Source organism: Peromyscus californicus, unplaced genomic scaffold (genome assembly GCF_007827085.1).
Source record: "Peromyscus californicus insignis strain IS unplaced genomic scaffold, ASM782708v3 Scaffold_5__1_contigs__length_169319896, whole genome shotgun sequence".
Taxonomy (NCBI): Eukaryota; Metazoa; Chordata; class Mammalia; order Rodentia; family Cricetidae; genus Peromyscus; species Peromyscus californicus.
The window spans coordinates 135,094,415-135,117,626 of NW_026294573.1; the positions used below are offsets into that span (position 1 = coordinate 135,094,415).

A 23,212-nucleotide genomic window follows, 5' to 3' on the forward strand; every position below is an offset into this window, starting at 1 on the left:
CTATTACTATGACTATTATTATTATTAATCTTAGCCATCAAAAAGAAAAAGTTGGAGCACAATTTGCAATGAGCTCTAGCAATGACGCTTTAAAAGATAGAATGAACCTGTTGTTATTTGCAGCTGTTCTGAAAGAGGCCAGCAGAAAACGATATTAATCCCATGGCCAGTGTGGGAACTGGTTTTTCAAGGAAACAACTTGCTTTTGGTTTACATTACTGTCAAGTCACCATGCACAAGGCTGTATCCCCTCTATTTGGTTACAGAGTGGGGGGAAAAACAAAACACCGAATGCCAGCGTAATGCATTCAGCATCAGAGCGGGCCCTGCTGTACTAACACCATGTGCTCATGCCCATGGTTACATGTTCACAGCTGGCAGTTTGATGTTTTAAGAGACAAGCTACCAACCTTCCTTGCAGGAGACTTCTGTTGCTGCTGTTTACCTTGTGCAGTGTACTGAAGCAGTGGCCTCTGAGTCACAGATGCCTGTTCCCTGCAGGCTTTGACCAGACACGAATCAGATGCTTTTTCAACTCAAGTCAGCAATTGTGGCTAGAAGAATGGAAAAGGAGTGCCACAGCTTGGGAATTCTTATTTTGTATTTGATCGCAACTTAAAAAATAAGAAATGTTTTTGGCTCATTCTGTTGCACTCTTATTCAGAAAGAGTTCTGGAGCTTTCCACCTGCCTACTTCCCTTTGTTTGCCACACACCAACCTAAAACAAAAGATCCTAGAAGCAGTCACACTGGTGAACAAAGCTCTTTCTAAATCCTGAAAGTAATGGCTTTCTGTCTAATGCCCTATCGTGTTATGTATTTATTAGCAATACATTTTCCATTTATTTTCTCAAAGATTGCCAATAAAGAACTGAATCACATAAGGGAGTAGCTGTAAAGCCTCTGAGTTCCCTAATGTCAAACTCATTAGCATCCGAATAAGCACACAGCAGCACGTCATCTGCACAATTGCAATTTTTTACTACTTTTAATAGCATTCCTCAAAGGGCTCATTTTCAACTTTCTTCAGTGGTTAGTTGGGTCTCCTGGGAGAAGGCGCTTCCTGATGCTCACAGCTTCTACTCAGCAGCCTAGCCGTTTGCTGTCAGATGCGTCAGCCCTCTGCCCTAACCCCATCTGCTGCGGCTTCCCTCCCTGGAGACTAGAAAGGAGGCAGCACAGCTGAGATCTGCTTGAGAAGTGTGCAGAGGGTGCTGAGAAAAGATAAGTTTAGGAATATGATTTGACATGCAAAGGCCCAGGATGTGGAAGCACAGTGAAATACAAATGGGAAGCAGGGCCTCTCAGGATGCTGACTCTGAGTCGGTCACTTACAGTTCCACCCAGCTCCTCTTTAGAAGCCCATCATAATCAAACAGGAATCTCCCACTGCAACCTGGGTTCCTCTCTTCCTACATATGCACGATGACAAGGAGATGCCTTTAAAACCCCACTTTTATTAAATGTCAACTTTGGGGTTTTAACAATTATTATTTGCCATTCTTTGGCTATTTTGTATATTCTTTTAAAAATATCATTTTTCCTAACTTAAATGCATAATAGCCCATGGGGAATTCACACTGTTAAGACAGTTCCGAGAACTCCCAACAGCTCTACCTCCACCTGGAAGCATGCACTCACTTTCATGGAAGCCCCTACTTTCCTGAAACAGCAACCTTAAAAGGAGAAACTATGTGGTAACCAAAGTATGGCAGGCCAAAAGGCTACACAGTATCTTTCTAATTAATGATTCAGTTGCTCAGAAGTCATAACTCCATGAAGTCATCACCAAGTACTCCATTTGCTGACTTCCCTTTCTGAAAATAGTTAGAAGATGTCAGTCCTTAATAACTTCATGGATGAGTACCTGCTTCTGAAAAAGTCAGTTCTGTTCAAGTCTATGATACAGTATGATGACTCTGTTATATTATTTCAAAGAAAAGAGACCTGCAACATTTGAGATTGTATTTTGTTTTTATGGATGAATGGACTAAATGAATTGATGAATATGTCAACTGTGACCCCTAAACTGAGAACTGTAGGTTTACATATAGTTCCAAGGGAAGTAATATTTATTAAATCTCCCAAACTAAATGTAAAGTAAAAATTTTGGGGAAGGAGCAAATGAATTTGTCATGCACTGTGTGTACCATGCACAACTTCTGGTCTAATATGAACTCACCACCATTTGCCCATATGGTGTAACTAACATGACATTACCACCACCATCAATGTTCTGTAACATGACCTTACTACCACCATTAATGTGTTCTAACATGACCTCACCACCACCATCAATGTGTTCTAACATGACTTCACCACCACCATCAATGTGTTCTAACTAACATGATCTCACCACCACCATCAATGTGTTCTAACATGACCTCATCACGACCATCAATGTGTTCTAACATGACTTCACCACCACCATCAATGTGTTCTAACTAACATGACCTCACCACCACCATCAATGTTCTGTAACATGACCTCACCACCACAATCAATGTGTTCTAACATGACCTCACCACCACCACTAATGCCATGTAACTAACATGAGCTCACCATCATTGCCAATGTTCTTGTAGGGTTTGCCTACCAGTGACACCAGTCTGCTCTGTCTAGTCAGGAAGGGCAAGACCAACAGTCCTCTCAGAAGCCTGGAAAGTTCAAATAGTCTCTAAAGACTGCTTGGATTTATTTCCTTAACAAGTCCACATAACAATACCAACATATCTTCTTATGTATCATTACTTCTTGAGGTCCTGCTTCAACAACTTCTAACAGTTTTACTGTCTTATACACTGTTCTAACTTTTAACAGCTTCACAGATTATTCACCATCTAGAATAAAGAAAAGGCTTATCTTTGACTTGTCTATGCTTTGGAATTATAATACAAGTTCTTTGCAGTTCTAAACTTCACGATTTATTTTATATTAATGATTATAATGATTTAAGTTACAGCCAAATTTTGTATAATATACTATTATATCATGTGCATATAAATACTTAGATATTTAATATCCCATACTACCATACTTACGTACATATTAATACATATGTATATATAAGGTTGATGGCTAACTGCAAACACAATGGAATTCTTCAATTTCCATTTTTGATTTTTACTTCTCATAATTTCTGTTGACATTTATTTCTATTCATGTTTCTCTTTTTTTTTTTTGAAGTTCTAGTCAGTAAGCCTTAGAGTAGTTTTTGTCCATTAGAGCACACAATTCTCTATTTAGGAAATGATGCATCAAATTTTTGTGAGTCTGTTACCACATAATATTTATGTTGTTTAAAATAAATTTCTTCTGCTGAGCTCTCCAGGTTGATAGTAGAGAATATGCTTTGTTTTCTGGAACAAATGAATGCAAGCGTGAGTTTCATTTAAGTCTTTTAGGTAAATAAGTCTGCTTCTTATTGTCCATAAGCTTTTTTTCACAATGAGACCACAGTCAGGTATCTGATCATAGAGGGAGTAGGACAAGGAGGTTCTGTAAGCCTCATATACTCCACAAGGAAAAACAGGTCTTACTGCAAGGTGAGACAGTAGGATCATTTAGGTTTCCGCAGAATGTTTCCAATTTTAAATTATTGGATATTCAATAAGATGAATTATTTTATGTTATTTATCAAATTGCCTTTCATCATCCATTTTGAATACTTTATGCTTCCCCGACTTATCACTAAAGCTCAAATATAAACCAAACTTCAATTCAGTTGGTTATTTTAAAAGAATAAAGTAAGACTTATCAACCAATATACTAATTACGATTGAGTGATTTAGTTGACTTTTTAGGGATTTGTCCAGCTTTTGAATCTTTGTCCTACAGAATATTTCAAGAAATCTTAAGTGCAAAGATTCTACAGCAACTTTGATTTGCTTTAAGAAGAGGTCATTTTGCTTAGAGAACAAGTCATTTTTGCTCTGAGGCTGAAGTCATATAGTGGACTCAAATAACTGTGGCTTGCACTGTCACACAGACAGGACAATTACATTTACACAAGTATGCATCCTAGTATTGATATTTGTCCTTCCAATTCTTTAAGAAAATCATGGTGTCTTCTCCTTAAAGTCTGAAGCAATTCCAATACCTTATATAAGACTTCTATTTCTCCATTTTACCTGATTTAACCAACAAAATAGCCCTCAAAGATACTTAAAGCCATGTGGTAATTAACATAACTGCATTTAGATGCCATTTATGATTGATAATTCCAACACCTTGTGGGAAAAAAAGTTGCATGCTGTAAACATTATAAACATATTCAAATAAGCTTAACACAATCTGCCATGCTTATTTCTGCCTAGATCATGGACCAGCGAAATGGTTAATGCAAATGGATTTATAATTTGCTTTGGGGGGCCAGTTTCTTCTCCTTATTTATTAGCCCAGCTGATGGGGCAGATTTGATGAGGCACTTCTGGAATAATTGAGTCATCACACAAAGAAGGCTGCTAGCATTCAGAGTGGTTTTATCAGCAGCAAGCAGGCCTGATTACTGACAATTACACTCTGATCCGGTGATGGAGGAGAAAGAGCCAACGAGTGGGAAATGTCCGTGTTTCTATCCAGGAATAATTTCTACATTCATTTTACATGCTAAGTGTTTCCTATCTCTGCATAATAAACTGTAAACAGGAATAGATGGCACAATGTCCCTTAATATTTCCTGGTAATGAAGACACAAATGTACAGTGAATGCTGATAAATATAGATGAAACATAAGCTATTCTCCCAGTCTGTATTGTTACCTTTAAAACAAATGCATTTTTGTGGTAAAAGCATAATCATAGCTAATGCAAAAAAATGACAGAAGATTGAAACTGTCCTTGTAACTACATAGAAACTTTGCAAAAGTCCTGTTAATCACACTGCTTTAAAGACTGGTGAGCTGAAGGTTGAGTCCAGAAACCATGTCATTCTGTGTCTTGAGTGGCAACTGTACAAAACTCCTTGGGTTAGGTACAGCAGAGGACAGTGTGACAGTGACCTCCATCAACACTCAGAAAGAACATATCTAAACTCTAACAGAGAAAGCAATGAGGCCAGCACTGAATACATCTTCACGAGTATGGATTTCAAGTTCCCTTCCATAGGCAGTCCATCAGGATACATCTGATAGTGAATAATAAAGTTGCCTGTGACCCCTGATTTGCCATGAACAATGAGTTACTATGCTCAGCAGGCAGCTTTTAACCAACTTGTTTACAACATGGCTTATCAATAAAGCAAAATGTATCTGATAGAGTTATCTGCTAAGCCAATCTTTCTTCTGACTCAGAATTGAGTTTGAAATGTCCAGAGAACAGGAAGGTTGATATTTCTTAATGTGCTGCCTTAGATTTTAGTGGAAACACTCTAATTTCTTATAATATCAAGAGTTTCCCCATTTAAAAACCCCATCAGATGTGAAGCCATGAATAATGAACCGGCATGGGTCTGTTTGCATAATCTTTTCTTTAAAGCCCCTTCCTGGCTTCCAAAGAAATAAAAGTTATTCTCTGTTCTCCTGTGGTAACTATGGAAACCATGTTTTACTGCACTAACCACTTAACTTCAAAGCTTGTGTTACAACTAAATGTGCTATTTTGAGTAAATCTATACTAAACATCCTTATAATACAAAAAACACTTTTAATGGTATTCAAAGAACACTTGTTGATTAAAAAAAAAACAAGGTTTTTCATTATGCAAAGGGAATTTTCTCTCTTTAGGCTATTTTATTATATAGATGGTCACACAATATTTTTTATATCCTTGGACATTTCCACTTTCCTTTACTACTTTCAAGAGGTTCTCTACAATATTTTCAATAAGTCTGATATTTTTCTCAATAGTAACTTTTTGGTTTTCATTAGCATTTTCACAATGTTCTTTAAATATGAATTATGATAAAAATTATAGTCATTTTTCTTCATTATCTGATGATGAAAATGGAATGGGAGAATCTACTGAAGGTTTAAAAGAAAATGGCATGACTCTTAGTTGTTGAGGCCAACAAGCTAATGGATTTTGGGAACACAATCCTTAGACTTTATCATTATAAACAAAAATCTTTAATATAGATTATTTTCACATAGGTATCTTTCTTCTAAAATATACTATTAATCATTCAATATACACCTACTGGACAGTAATATACATATTGTCCCATGGGAAATAATGGGTATAAAAAATATTCAAGGCACAGCTCTTTTCCTCAACAGTACAAACAGCAAGTCAAGGATTGATTCCAATATAATGTGGAACATCCTAAGGCAGAAGGGGACTGAGGAACTAGTGGACATGAGTGGGGCCTAGACAACTTCTAGATGATTGTGATTCATGAGATGTTCAGAGAACCCTGAATAAAATAGGAAAACATTCTTAAAGACCAACTGAAAGGATGCCAGTGGTCAAACTGGCTTGGTCACTGTATTAAAGCTACGTTTTCATGCAGTTGTGAAAGGGTCAAAGACAGCAGATGGTTAAATTAACTATCTTAAATTAAATGCCTTTAATTTGTTGATTTGATATGTAACTTTCCAAGAAACCTCCCCCTTCAGGATGACAATTGCAAAATCCACTCCTACTCATGATAGACAGCATTCTCTGGAATCCTGTACTCCAAGAGAATTTTGATGGCCTGCTCATTTTGATAATTAGGTTCTGCCTTTCGCTCTATTTCCTCATGTCTTTCTGCTTTTACTTAGGCTCAGGTAGGACCATGGATGGAGAGATGTGCCCCCTAGAAACCATTTTATGGCTATGGTATGTGCTCAATACATTGATGTTGAACTGAAATAAGCCCAAAATAATCATAGATTCTTGAGATTATAGCTTATTAATTGATTTAAATAAACCCTGGCACTCAGTATCTGGGATGTTATAGGTTTAGTCAGTTTGGTTGTTCTGCCAGCTAAAGAAAACTGACAAGGTTTGCTTGTTTGTTGAGATAAGATCTTACTACATATCACAGATGACCTCAATTCACAAGTATGGGGATTAGAGTTCTGAGCCATCCTACCCAGCATTTCTTTCTTCCTATGTGTTCAAAGGTGTCCCTAGTGCAAAGAAGACAATATATGAAATGTGACAGATCTATGCCTGATTTTTACCCAATGACGACTTTTACTTCATTTACATGAACAATTACATAACCTTAAATTGGCTCTTCTTGAGAAATGAATGCCAAATCTGAAATGAAATACAGTGAGCTAGATTTTGGAAAATGATTGGTCTAGGAAGGGTGCTGACTCCTTTAAGATCTATGAGAAAAAAAAAAAAGATCTATGAGAACCTCATTCTTAGAGTCTTCTTTTTCTCATTCAAAATTTACCAGAAGGTCCTTACCATTGGCCACCTACATTTTACTTTAAGTAATGTATGCCCACATACTCAAAATTGATGAGTTGATTGATATTGCAGAGGAAAATGGAACCAACCATTTCTAGGAGGAAGGACAAAGCATGTCTAGCAATTTTATCAACAGTGAAAGGAGATAGAATTTACTAAGCAAATGTCTCTCATCTTTACTGGAGTCTTATCAGGAAACATGAGTTTCATAGGCACTGCACCACTCAATGTCCCTTCATCATCATGATATCCTATGGAATTCCATATTACAACCAATTTACACACCAAGATAGGGCAATCAAGTAAGATCACTACCAGTCTCTGTATCATACAGGTGAAAAACAGTTCAAATGGCAGCCTTTGCTTTCATGTATAGACTGAACTTCTGCTGCAGAGACCTGGGCTTCTACCCTCTCTGATACTCCATTGTTCTTACCCAACCTCATATTCACTCAGGTTCACTGAAGGGGTCATATAAACACGGATTCCTTTGTTTTTTCAGTAACACAACCATTGCATTTATAGAAATATGATACGTACCACTTTTATAAGGGAGTAGCATTACAAAATGGAAGGTACAATCACTGAGTATCAATAAATATCATTTACATCCCCAAATAAATAATCTTAGACTTTCAATTTTGGCCTCTCAAGAATTTGTTTCATTCAGAAACAGAATAGTCCTCCTAGGACTTATATTACTAGCTGTAAAATATATCCTATCTATTGGTTGGCTTATTCTATTATTTCTCTTTCATTTCATTGACAAATATTCATAAACTTAATAGCTTTAAAAATCAGATCTATTATTATTTTATAGTTGTGGATGCATGGGGTCTTCTTACGGTCTCATCAGTGTGAAACAAAGTCAGGCTGCACTGTAAGGGATAACCTAGTTTCTTACTCAGCTGTCTTGGAAAGTCCAGTTCCTCATTCTTGACAACACGGAGCTGCTGAATGACACTACAAGTCACTCCTGCCTCGAGGCACTGACACTTTTCTTGATGATGTCCCCTTCCTCTTCAGAGCTGGAAAGGGTGGTTTTGTTGAGTCATTGTCCAGCTTTAGCTCCCTGACTAATTATACCGTCTTTTTTGTAAGAACCATGGATAGTTGTCCATTCCTTCATAGTCTGTGGTAGTCTTCCCATCTCACAGTTCTTAACTGACTCATTACCCTTTGTTATGCAGTAACATATTCACCAATTTTAGACACACCTTTGGGAGGGAGACAATCATCCTGTGCACCACAATCTCTAGTCACCTACAGGAATTCTTAATATTTCAGTACTTATGCCCCTCATTACCATACATGTGATGTCACAAATCTTGGTACCAATATTAATAAATACCAACATCTTTATTGGTTCTCTAAAATCAAGTTTCTTAACGTGTTTATTTTCGAAGGCATTGACATTGGAGAGGTATTTTTGAGGGGAATTTTAATTTTAAATAGGCATCACTTACCTTCCCTAGCAGCTATTGAATTTGAACCAGAGAGTTGCCATTGCTACAGATGGAAGCATCATCAGAGAAAACATGGAAAGAAGAAAAGAGAAAAGTTAATTAAATATCAATTATCTACAGTTTATTAACTGCATAAACAATATTTTAGAACAGTGGTTCTAAACCTGTGGATCATGACTCTGAAAACCTCTATCTCCAGAAATATTTACCTTACAATTAATAACAGTAGCAAAATTACAGTTATGAAGCAGCAAAGAATTTTATGGTTGGGGGTCACCACAACATGAGGAACTGTATTAAAGTTTTGCAGCATTAGGAAGGTTGAGAACCACAGACTTAGGGTAATATGCAAACTGTGCATCAGAATATGAGTCTGGGTAGTACAACATTCAATAGCCAGAGATATTATTATTTTAAAGACTATCCTACAACAAGGAAAACAGGTGTCTACTATTAAGAGAAAACATTGTTTGGATTTGAGACCTTTACACATAAGTACTTTTGAGAACCTTTTCTAGGGACACACCTGAGAGAGAAAATGAATTATCAAAGATAGTCTTTTAAAAAAGAATCAGTGGTTTAACACTAATTTCTAATCAGATCCTACAGAAAGGAACAGCCCGCATGGCAGCTGTACTTTTCCCAGGGTTAATTACCTTTCACTGCTCTCTACTAATGAGTCAGCTGTTCCTGCCACCACACACTACCCTGGTTCATCTGGAGCTGTAGCTGTGGACAAACACAGGAGTGACAGACCTATTTACATATGGGGGTGTTGTAAAGCTTTCAAAAGGATTTTTTTTTAAATCCTTTCCTCCTCATATGTTTCCATGATAAAATAATTTTTGACAAATAAGGTTTTATTTGATCAATGACTTTTTTTGGCTGGAAACAGGGTTTATCACTGATAAATATATAATGGTAAAAGCCTTGGAAGGGGGTGAACTTCATTGCACCCTCAAAGGCTTTGTGTAACTTGTTCTTTAGTGCCACAGCATGGCAAAACCCACTGTAATCAAAGACAAATAACCTCTGATTTGTGCAGTTTCCTTCACTTATAAAAGGTTCCCTTAAAGCAGTTACATTACTGAAAATCAAATTCAACAGTAGAAGAAAAGAGATTAAGAGAAAAAGATGCCTGATCCAGCTTTATAACTGCAAAGTAAATTCAAAAATTAAGAGACTTGAAAATTGTATCTTTGTCTGTGCCAAGATCATCATTGTATTCTAGATCATTGCTAGATAGAACACACATGCACATTATGCACATACATATATGTGTGCATGTATATATATACATATATATATACCTACTATATACCTACAAGCTATAGCTGACTTACTACCTATGTCACAGCTCTTTTAACCAAATTACAGTTATCTTTCCATCACATGGTGTAGAAAGAATGTGCCCTTATAAAATTTGAACAGGTTAGTGAAGAAGTTTATAAATCTCTTCTGCCCTTTTAATCTGGAGAAAGCTGAGGGGCTAGACAAACAATAAAGTAGCAGGGAGCTCTACTTGAACATACTCCAAATGCCCCGAATGAAAGATCCTCTGTTTCCAGAAAGTTCCAGACTCTAAATCCTAAATTCTAGATCAATGACTCTTGGGCTTTCATACCTATGGAGACGACCTAGGCATCTTGCTAATAGGCAGGATCTCGATTAGACACTGCAAGGTCTGCTGTGACATCGTACAATGCTCACACAGCACCACGTGCTCCTGTTGGTCCACAGGCTACACTGATAGCAAAGTAATGGGACAGTGGTCCTTAAGTATTAGCCTACATCAGAGTTATGCAGAGGCTTGATCCAGCCCAGAGGACTGATTCCATAGTTAAAGAGGGAGATCTGACCTGAGAACATGTGTTGATAATGCTAATCGTTGGAGACTGCACTTTGTAAACCATTGCCTTAACTATTCATTACTAAACACACTAAAGAGTCCCCAAACCCAAAGGCTAACAAATGCCCATATGGGACAACAAGCATGTCCTCCTTATTTCAGATACATTTGTTTGTTCTAGCATTAATACCTCATGATATAAATGAATAGATACAAACTGAATGTTCTGTCCTAACAGGACAGAAACACATCCTGAAAAATAATTTATAGACTATTGAACTTGTTCTTCCCTTCAGATGAAGCCATTCATATCAAGAAATAAACAGTAATTATGTGCTTCATTACAGGTGTGATTATCAAATGTAAGCTCACAAATTACAAATTGAAGACTTTGTACAATATTTAAATTTTCAAAAAGCAAATAAAATATGGGAATAGATTAATTACAAATTATAAAATAAAGACAAATTAAAATGTCAAGCAATGATACAAATTCCTTGAGACATTCAGTGTTAGCAGCCTAAAAAATTCCTCTAAATGGCATAGTATATTTCTGATACACACTCACATGAGAAGTGTTCTGTTTTGATTACCACTATTTTGAAGGTCACATTATACTAGAGACCTCTTGGAGTATAGAAAAACCTATTTTCCGAATTGCCCTTCATATAGATAGCTCAGTGTCAGATCCTTGACCAGGGCATTTTGCAACATTGTTAGAAAGAGAGGATTAATAAAAGAAATTAGAAATCTTCCTGGTGTGTTTTAGTAAGGAAATGGAGAGTGGCTCTCAAAGCAGCAGGCTATCACTAAGCAGAAGCCAGGTGCTTTAGCATTGATCTCTACAGGACAAGGAAGATTGTCCTGGACATGAATTTATATACCAGAACTCCAATAAAGGTCAGAGAATGGGGTTCCATGCATGTGGGTTCAGTAAACACATGAGAAAGATTTTACAGGAATCAATGTTCCTTCTGAGTTATTTGTCTCTGCTGTCTTACAAAAAGGATAGACAATGCCAATCTCATCTAAATAGAAGAGGACAATAATATCACAAATAATAAATTCACTTAATATCTGTGTAACAAATGGTCTGTGTATAGAATCGCATTATTTAGGCAAGCCATTAACTGATACACTGAAATCTTCTGTCAACACCTATTCTCCTGGAGAAGAGAAGCCAGGCAAACTCAAATCATCTGCAAATGGCAGGCATACATGTTCTGCCACTCTCCTAGGGAAGATAATCCTGTCATTCAAGTCAGAGACAAATAAAGATCTTTGAGATGCAGGTGTTGAATTTATTTATTGAAGACTTAGGAAAACAATCTGACTGGTTTGATAAGAACTAGACCCCAAAAGTACAAACACCAAGTTACAAAGTTTGAGAGAAAACACAAATGAACAGATTTTGGTCATGTCATATTTTTTTTTGAAAAAGGAGGTGCAGGAGTAAAATTCATTAAAACTATGGAAACCCTGTCCTTAAAATGTAATTTATGCGATGTGTTTTCATAATGCTACAAACTTTTAATGCAGATAATTAACAGCATGGACTGGAAGTGCAAGGGAATATGAACTAATGCCCCTCTTTATATGGCTTTTAAGAATTATAATGAATATGACTATATAAATGTGATCATTTGAACATCCAGGTTTGCTGTTTCATGTGATGGCTCAAAGGTCAGTCCAGCTCAATTCATGCTGGTTGTATTTTTTATCCAATTTCATCATTAACCAATGGACCTTTGCTGAATCAGCGTAGTTAGTGCTGGTAGGCACCAAAGGAATGTGACCTTCTTCATTTCTTTTTTTTAAATATTTATTTTATTGATATTGACAAATTAGAATTACACACATTTATTTGTATAAAGTAGAATTATCAAATCAATCTAATCAACATACCTACACAACCCTAAATATTTATCAGTTATTCATCTACTCTAACAGAAACAATGAAGCTTTGGATATCTCCGCTTCTATGTCATCTCCAACACAAACACTGTTCAGCTGTCTGATTCTGTGTGTTTAATTTTTCTTGGTTTTCTATCACACGACTGTTTTCTGAAAACAAGCTTGCAGAAATAAAATGCTTCCAAACTATGAAATCCCTGCTCTTAAAGATCTAATTTATATGATGTGTTTTTTAAGTTGACAAGAATGCTCATAAACATAGCACCTTGCTGCAGTTAGGTAGAAAGCCTTTCTTTCTTCTCCCTAACTCTTTCTTTTCCCCATTCCACTCACAGCTCTGTATCCCTGTGAGAAGCCTCACGTGCCCTCTCCCAGCCCCACCTGCTCTTCTCAGATTGGAAGCTCCTGTGAGCAAGAATGAGTGACTCCACCTCCCCTCCATGAGCAGATGTCCAGTCAGACTGATGTCATTTGAATGAAGACCAGCCCGCTAATTAATAAGAAGACTCTAGGCTAAGGCCACTTTCTCTGGGATATGTATGTTAGGAAAATAATATATTAAATCAATGCATTAAATATTTACAGATAAAACATGCAAGCTCCCACAGCATGTGCAAAAACTGTGAGCGTAAAAGTATACACTGAGACTCCACAATGTGATGAATAGTTCAAGTTAATTATTGTGTTCTGTTGATGCTATGCCTGAAAGGAAAGAGGATCTTTTTAGTTTTTGTTGGTTTGTTTTGAGATATCTCACTGTTTAAGCCAGCCTAGAATTCACTATGTAGTCTAGACTGGCCTCAAACTCACAACAATTTTTTTGTCTTAGACTCTTGCATGTTGGGAAGGAATATTATGAACAATTTATTAATAAACTGATATCTACTTTACAAGCAAACAGAAGCAGGGTCTGGAAAGAACTTGATGGGTAAAATGCTTGCCATGCCAGTGTGAGGACCTGAGTTCTGATCCTCAGCTTATGTGAAAGCTCAGCACAGTCACATGTGCCTGACATCCTATACTTGTGGAAGCAGAGAATGGCATACCTTGGAGGCTCACTCACTGGTACTAGAAAGTCTAGACAAAACAATGAGCTCCGGGTTCAGTAAGAGACAATGTCTCAAAAAATAAAGTAGAGAGTGACAGAAGAAGATATCCAATCTCAACCTCAGGGTTGAAAATGTGCAGGCATGAGTGAGTGCTCCACACCATACATCCTGTACACACATGTATCTCTCTCTCTCTCTCTCTCTCTCTCTCTCTCTCTCTCTCTCTCTCTCTCTCTCACACACACACACACACACACACACACACAGGGATGAAAACAAAAATATAAACATATGCATAATGCCACTATATTTTTCTCTTCACAAAACTACTAGCTTGGATACATAGGGGAAAAAACAGTCACATTTAAGGATTGTCACAGTTAAGCCAGTCATATTAAACTGGAAGAATGACTACATGTTTGAATGCTTTGGAGAACTAAATTGGGCACTTCTAGAAAAACAAGAGGGTAAAACAAAAGGACAATAGAAAAGGGCAATTTTTTCACACAAACATACAAATGGACTTACTTCAGCACACTGATTCCAAGTGAGATAATGGTGGTTTCCAGTCTCATACAAATCAGTTATCTCAGGCACTGGACTAAACTCCTCAGGAATTGACACTATTTATAGTTTATGGTGAATGAACTTACTATACTGTAAGAATTCCCATACAAAACCTCATCTGGCATTACCATTCCTCATGCTGGATTTCTCTGGCTAAGAGGCAGATGGAATCTATCCACTCCATGTCTTTTACCAAATCCTAGACCCAGAATAGGGTCACTGAGGGAGGTGAACTTTTGTGGTTCAATGAGACCAGTTATAGATTGGAAGGGATGTAAGAAAATTTACCAGTAGTAAACAGTACACTGGAATGCAGTAGGAGTCACAAAACCAGTATGCTGGAAAAGACTTGGTAAGTGAGCATCATGATGACTGGAAACTGTGAACCCTGGCCTGAGGCAACAAAGTTAGAATGAGGATGTTCTTTGGCTGTAACAATAGCCTGATGTAGTATCTAAATCTAGCTCATGTATTCTTTGGTCTCAGAGATGCACTTAATCTCCCTACCTTTCACATTTCCTGTGGACAATAACAGAAACTTACTCTAGAATAGTGAGTACTGCATGAGCCACACAGCACACAAAGCCATGGTACACTGCAAACACTCAGCAGACACCAGAACCATGGAGGTCCAGTTCAGTTCAGAACTCCAGGATAGTTACTAAGTGGAGTCCACAGGTGTGTGCTCCACCCACAGCAGCTCCAGGTCGCCACAGTGTTGATGAGGGGCATTAAATCTTTGGAGATGTTCTTCAAGCGAACAAGAGACAGAAAAAGGATATGGAAGAGAGAGAAAAGAAAGGAGGAGGGATATTGAAAGCAAAAGGGGATAAATGTGGTCAACGTACACTATTATGCATGTGCAGTAATGTCACAATGAAACTGCTTACTGAATAAAGTAATGTAGACTAGTTAAACAGAAAGTAGAAAAGTGGATCTGAACATAGGAAAATTCATTAATACTCATTCAAAGATATTTACTGGTTGTTCCTATTCTGTTCTAGAGACTGATATAAATGCTGCACACACAGCTATATCAATCAGAAATTATTCATCATTTCACCATTAAAATAGAATTGTAGCACAGAAAACCTACAAATTTCCTAGTTCATCAGTATCTCGGAACTCCTGGGGACTGGCATCTTGCTCCGAGGTCCAGGTTCTCCACTGTGCAAGTCTGTAGCATCATGGAAGGGTGATAGAGATGCAGAAATGGACAGTACTGAAACTATGTTCCCACTGAGAAGCAGATCCAAAACCAGAGTAAATACATACACAGCACAGATTAAAGTAGGTAATAAATGCTATAGAAAAATAATGTCAGGTAGAGTATAGGAGCCATTTACATCACTGAAACTATGTTCCCACTGAGGAGCAGATCCAAAACCAGAGTAAATACACACACAGCACAGATTAAAGTAGGTAATAAGTGCTATAGAAAAATAATGTCAGGTAGAGTGTAGGAGCCATTTTCATCAAGGGATCAAATCAAGCTTTGTTGATTTGAGACAGTAAAGAGCCATATGCATCGGGGCTGGGGAGATGGCTCAGTCAGTGAAATGCTTGCTGTTCAAGCATGAGATTCTGAAATCAAACCCTAGAACCCATGTTTAAAAACAAACAAACAAACAGGCTATGCCAGTGTGCTTGTTATTCCAATGCTGGGGATGTTGAAGTAGGCAGGATATCTGTGGTAGCCTGCTTATTGAACACCAGGTCAGCAAGAGATCCTGTTTCAAAATAATAAGGTGGATGGCACTTGAGGAATGGCACCCAAGTTTTCTTCTGGACTCATAAGCACATGCTCACAAACACACTTCACACTTTCTGTTCCCCCTACACAGAGAGAGACAGACAGACAGATACAGAGTGACAGAAAGAGAGAGAGAGATTCATGTGTCCGTGTATAAACATGTCCATGTATCTATAATATATTGTAAATGATTATAACCCAATAACAAAAAGCAGCCCAATTAGACCTGGCCAAAGGGGAGGGCAAGAAAGGATAGAAGAAAGTAAATTATCAAGTGGATGTATGCCTGGAAATGTCATGATATGCAATTAAGATATAATAGTAGTTATAATTAAAATTTTTGTTAAATGGAGGAAAGATTTGTACAGACATTTTCCCAAAGACAATATACAAGTGACTTAATAAGCACAGAAAGTGACACTCAGCCTCATTAGCCACAGAGAAACATACTTGAGACCAAAACGAGATGTCATTTTACACCCACACGGATTGAAAAAAAATCGAAGAGAAGGTCACAAATCCTGGCAAGGCCGTGAAGAAGAGTGTACATTGCTGGTAAGAACACAGAAGGGCCCAAGCACACTAGGAAACACCTAGTATCACCTCAAATAGTCAAATACAAAGTCACTCTAATCCAGCAATATAACTACAAGCTACATGCATGAGAATAAAAACATATCCACACAGATTATACAATTGTCCTCACAGCATAATTCACAATTACCAACATGTAGACACAACCCATGTAGATACAACCCAAAATTATATCAAATAATGAAAAGTGGAATATTATTTGCCAATAAAAGCAAGTGAAATACTGATATATGCTAAAATAGTGACAAGCCGTGAAAATATTGTTAGATGAAAGAAGTCAGGCACAAAACCCACAAATGAAGAGAAAACTAGCAAATGTGATTTCAATTACATGAAATGTTTAGAAGACACATCTCTACAGATGTACAAAGTAGAATGCTGGCTGTCTAGAACTGGAAGAAAACATTTGAGAGGATGCTAAATGAGAAGGACAGAAGGTTTGGGGGAAAGTAAAAATATTCTAAAATGATCATTGGCGATGGTTGCAGAACTCAGGACAGACTGAACACTACCAAACTCACTGTAAATGAGTAAAGTGTGTAGTATGTAAACTAGTTCTGGTCTGTTTATCAGCTGGTAAAGCCAAACAGACCATTTAAGAAGTTTGAATTGTATGCTATGCAAGATAGGAAGACATTAAGCAGCTCTGAACAGACATATGAGGCAGGGGAGCCAGCTTCTAGACAAGAAGTAAGCAGGACATGAGGAGATGGACTGGAGGGGATGTTAACCATGAAGAGAAAACTAGCAAAATTTTGTTTTGTCTCCAGTACAAAACAAAAATACTAGGCTGAATGCACTGAAGAGCAGAGGTATCTGCTGCCCGCTAGATTCTAGCTCCTCTCTGGCCACTTCCCTCCACAGACACACGCTCTGGAGAGAAGCCAGTCTCATCTTCTGCTACTCCTTCCTGCAGATGGCCGCAGCTTAAAGAATAGTAAGCAAAGTGGACACTGCTTTAACCCACTAACTGCCTGTATCTTTTATGATAGCTTACTTTCCAGGGGACACTCCAAAGCTCTTCTGGGTCTCTAGGTCTCTCTTGTTAGATAGAAGCCTTAATTTTTAATCTTATATATAAATAAAGTAAGTAATAAAAGCTGACATGCTAAAGGGCCTCACAGTTGAAGATTTGCATTTCACATTGGGTCAACAAAGCTGTGCAGGGAGTTTTGCATTGGTCCACACTGCCTGATGCAGCTCATCCTTATACTTCCTACACATCTCCCTGAATTTGTGCCTTCTTCTCTAAGAGTGGGTTCCCAAGATACTCTCCTTGCATTTGTGTCCTGCTTCCTCCACATCCCCTTTCTTTCCAATTCCTATCATTCTGCTGCCTCTCCACATATACTCCTCTCTCCTATACTGCTGTCTCTGCTCCTCAGAGTCAAACCTACTGAAATACCCAGAAACTTTCTTCTTCTTACCTAACTTTTCCTACACATAGACATCTGGCTTCCAACCCAATTCCATTGACACTGCTCTGGATGTTGTCATCAGTGACTTTCTCTCTGACAGAGCTAACGGTGGGTTATCAGTCATTTTCTGAGCAGTTAACATTATTGTCCAGCTAATGAAAACATGTTTATATCTCGCCTTCTAACACCCCAGTTTTTCTGCAGCCTTCTCTAGATTCTTCCCTTGTTAAGCTCCCTTTTCTCCATTTTCCCATTCATAGTTGGTCCTCCAGTTACAATTTGGGCTCTTTTCTCATTGTCAATATACTACTTAAGAACCACATTCAAATGTCCGTTTTCCATCCTGGATCTTAATCTTGACCTTCATCCACTCACCGTCAGTACCAGTTGTCGGAAATGTAATACTCCCTGAAGAACCCAACATGATTCCCTCTGAACAACTCTTCCTTCTGAATATACTGTCTTGATTCATCATTCACATGGTTGTCCAAGACAGATGGCTGTCATTTCTACTTTGTATGTGGTTCCTAAGATCAAATTCCCAGTGTCCAGATGATAGGTGCATGGTGTACATTTACATATTCTTGTAGTACTCACTTATTAATCTTTTCTAGTTCTCAAATCCTGGGCTTGCCTTCTACACAATACAAGTATTCTACTCTCCACTCATTCTTCCTACCTGGCTGTAAGCACTGTGAATCCTCATGTACTAGCATCGCTGCTTAACAAAGTAAGTGGAACATAATAGGTTCTCAGCAAGTCTGTTGAATGTATAGCTCCAACACTGTTTGAGAGCTTTCTCTATGAGAGCTTCCGTGATGCCATCTCTGAGCAACAGCATGGCCTCTGCTAAGAGCCACTCTGTTCTTTATGCTGCAGCGTCATCTTTTAAAGGATGGGTAGAACAGGCTGTTCCTGGGCCCTATACTTTAAGGCTGAGAGTCTGAGTGTAACTATACCTGGCCATAACTTGTTTCAATAAACCTATTGTCATATGAATACCGATTTGTTTGTATCACTTTGCCCTATGCTGACTCATACATGCTCGGAGTCATGGGCCTAGGCTTGTGTTCATTCTCTACATTTTAGAAACCTAGGCACACAAATATTTCTTAGTCAACCAATTATATAAAACCCAAGCAATCTTTTCCTATTTATTTTTGATATTTACATTGTTATTTCTCTTCCTTGGCGTTTAGTAAATACTACAAACAAATTACTTAAAATCATATCCAGTTGAAATAATATATTAAAACTCGGGGGCACTTGATGGGCATCTAAGATTTACAATATCGTAACTGAAACAATTCCTTCTTAAATTATTTCTTCTCTGAAGAAACATATAAGCAATTCTTAGTAATGTTCTGAGTTTCTCTCTTAGGCAATAAGAAGAACAAACAGCTTTAAAGATAGTTTATCTTCTAAGGGATTTTTGTCAAACCTTGTTGTCTTTTTATTTGTTGTTATGCTTTCAGCATAGCATTTGTAAAAGATTAAAAGTACCCTAGGTTAATTCTGTAATAATTTAAGAAAACTATATGATTAAGTCACAAGCTAATTAAGATTAGTACAAAAGCAAAGACTGTGATGTGTCTACATATGCTGTAGACTGTAGTCTAGGGTTTCAAACATTTGTCTAGAGGAGTGGAACTTTCTTTCAAGTCAAACTTAATGAAATCTCATAGAAAAAACCTGAAAGCAAAGCATGTGCACATGTCTTCACAGTGTCACTGTGCCTGGCCTCAGCTGGGTTCTGCTCTCACAGCCATGCATGGAGTCATGGCTGTGCATGGTCTCTCACCAGTGCCGTTTTTCTCACCTCCAGGTAGGGCAGGAGAACTGACTTTGTGCTATTGGCTGTTGACCTGGTGTGGTAGTTGTGAGGATTTATAGACATAAAACACTTCGGTTGGTAGTTAGCTTGATGTCAGTGTGATATTAGTATCAAAATATACAAAGTTGGAATTCAATTATCAGATGCTTCTGAGCATTTGTGTTTATCTCACAGAGCTAAGAGTTTTCAGTGTGAGACCAAATGTTAAACTCTTAATCTAATATTTAGGTTAGACATAAAGTTCACATGGTTCATAACAGGCTATTTTTGCTATCGGGGTTAATTGGCATGGTAAATATCCATTTGAGAGGTATCTTGAGTGCTTATGTTGTCTTTAAATTATTTTTCAAATTCATGTTTTAATTATAAATTGTTTACAGCTACAGAATTTGGGGGACCAAAAGGACTCCAGAGGTCACCCTTAAAATGACAGATGTTGACGACAAGGAAAATAAAGCAGCTTGTCGGGTCACCTCATCTGATTTATTCAATGTGTTAGTCATATTTAACTATAATAGAACCCAGATATACCTAGGACCCAGCATTATTTGACGACTTGCTGCTGATGCTATTTCAGCCATTATACATGGGGAACTATTAAGAGCATGGACTCAAGTTTTCGTTTCTCTGGTGACATGAAAAGCACCTCATGATTCAGTCTCCATTGCTTCCTCTGTAAAGATAGACACGGTTATTCTGAGTAATAAATGAAGCTGTCCATTAAAGAACTCAGCACAGAAGTTGGCTCAAACCAAGTATCTGGTGGCTGTGGAAGGTTATTATTGTTAATATATAGTCAAGCCATATACTTCACTATTGCCATGAAAAAACTACTTCTGCAATACTAGAATTAGAAATTCTCTTCCTTATTTTCAAAATTCTAAATAATAATTCTCTGGATGATTTCATGGTGTGTGGCAAGAAAGAGAGACTGAGAAACACATTGGCTATGTATGTGCTTGCTTCTGTTATCTGATGAAGCCAAGTCCTGGACTCCTAAGGCTTCTTCAAGTTCCCTTAAGCTGACTCGCACTCTGCCGAGATTTGTCTGTGTGCAAAGCCAGACCACTGGAGTATTAAAGCTGATAACATCAGATTATGGAAGAAATACTCCCAAAGAAGTAAGTGATTCAGGCATGGAAGCCCACCAAGCTTCCAATGTTTATAGTTGAAGAAAAAGGTCACATAAGACTCCTGCCATGTGAAATATGACCAGTGCATGATTTCACACCAAAATAACATAGTCAAAATGCTTAGAAATGTGGTCTTTCAACTAAAGACTGATGTCAAAATGTGTAAGTTATTTTACAACCCAAAATCTTAGGCTGTAAGATTATTTAACTGAATATTTTCAGAAAAAAAAATTAAATATTCCATAATTTAGAAAGACTAGGTGAAATATACTGAATTTATCTGTTAAGACCAACATAAGAAATGTCTGGAAGGTTTTTTGGCATGTTCTTTTTGGTTAGGCTTGAAACCTGCCTTTTGGGAGGGTAATGACAGAGCTTTAATCCCTAGGAAAAAATTTCCAAAATTCATCATAGAAACTAGAATCATCTTTCATGAAGTCAGAAAAAAAAGGAAAATAACTTCTTCCCCTACTATTGAAAATAGCCACCAACACAACTCAATCCCCATTCTTTCATTTCCCCAGGTCTGACATTCTGCAGATGACCGCCCTTATTTGTCCCTACATGTTTTCCAAAATATAAAAGTGAAATAGAGTCCCAAGGGCACTGTACTTGAAAGGTTATGAGAGTTAGAGAATTTTAACCATGCCTGCCAAATCAGCAGATGGCTTGTGATTATAATTATATGCATCAATAAAACGAATAATCTTTACAAAATTTGAATTTCTGCTAAAGGAAGGGATTTAGTAAGCAGATGCAACAGAATGCATTTCCTTAACCCTTTTGGGAGACACTGGTATCTTTCACCCACACAAAAGCACCAAGGGCTCTGTGTGTTGCAGGTTGTATGCTCAAATTAGTGCCCTCTTTCTGGAGCAGTTACAATGTCAGCCTCAATCTTTTCCTGATTTCATTTTCTTCAGAGCATATTTCATCCTCACCTTTTTTACACCTTTAAGAATAGTCTTAAGACTAATTCTCCACAACTGTTTGATATTTGAAGGAGAAAAAGGTAAAAGAGGTAAATAAATGAAATTAGAGCAATTCTACCACTGAAACAACAAGCAAACAAAACATCTTGACAACTGATGATCACTTACAAACCAGCCTTTCAATAGCAAGATCACTCTGTTTTCATATTCTTTTTTATTTGTATTCCAGGAAAGAAATGCTGTTTGTTACTTTTAAGCAATTAACCATTTCAGGTTAGTCTGGTTCTGCATAACAATGTAAACAATGGTAGCTAAGTTTGGTTCAGGCCAAGCATGAATTTATCCACATAGATACTGAACATGTATGTGACACATAAAAAAGGAGGTAGGTTTTCCAAACCAGCATTTAGCCATGCTTTCTGCATGAGGAAAACCTCAGAACCTAGAAAATTAAACTATGCAACTTTAGAGTTGTGAGAGATCTGGAAAATACACCACAAAAATTTATACTTTGTTTTTATAAAATTGTATTATCAGTGTTTTTCATGGAATAGCCAAGTGCAGTTCCTCATTAGACCAGTATCAATTAACATATTTATCATCAGCAAATTAGAAATTTATTAAAGAATTTTTAGCAAACTTGGGCAGATATCTCTAGCAACTTTGTATTTATACAGTATAAATCAAATAAATTATCACAATTCAAAATCCTACTCTATTATAAAATTTAGTTATATATAAAATATAAATAATAATTTAAAGACAGAATGCACTAGCATTTTTTTGTGAGTCAACAATACTCTCCCATAGGCATAGGATATATGGAATCAGAAAATTCTCCCATAGGCACAGGTTATATGGAATTGGAAAAATTTTCCTTACCAACAACATTCTCCCCAAAATGGAAACTTTATTTTTTTTCTGAAAGGTTCATAGATTTGTTGCAACATTTGACAAAATAATATTCAAATATTATAATGCAATCTAGGTATCTCTTAGAGGTCACTAGTATGGAATTTTATCTTACGTTATAAAACACTCAGCAATAAATGAAGCTCAAGTATCGTTATATAGATAAAAAGTAAAATAAAGTACTTTTCAATAATTACAGCTTTGAAGAAAGAATGCTTATACTTAATTCAAGGGCTAAGTGAAAAGAAATAATGTAAGCTAAAAATTAGGTAAATCCCAGTGGCACAAGAAATTAAAATCATTAATAAAAAATATGAATAAGATTGAACTATAATCTCAATAGTTAAGGAACTTTGCTCTAATTACTTAAATTATAGATGGTTCACTTTAACTTTAAATATTAGTAAATATTTCTTACAGGAAGTTTATGTAGAAATACAACAGAATT

At 37.0% G+C, this 23,212-nt stretch overlaps 1 protein-coding gene across 15 annotated transcripts in view; it reads right to left on the minus strand.

Moving 5' to 3' along the window:
• St18 (ST18 C2H2C-type zinc finger transcription factor) overlaps window positions 1-23,212 on the minus strand; it is a 319,839-nt gene that overhangs the window by 107,260 nt on the left and 189,367 nt on the right. For 10 of the 15 annotated variants that reach the window (XM_052718277.1, XM_052718272.1, XM_052718276.1 and 7 more), the window contains one exon: window positions 8,810-8,852. The gene's annotated coding sequence lies outside the window, so the exon portion shown is untranslated. Of the gene's footprint in view, window positions 1-410; window positions 555-8,809; window positions 8,853-20,318; window positions 20,461-23,212 lie in introns of those variants that run through there. The other 5 variants (XM_052718267.1, XM_052718266.1, XM_052718268.1 and 2 more) reach the window with 4 other exon arrangements.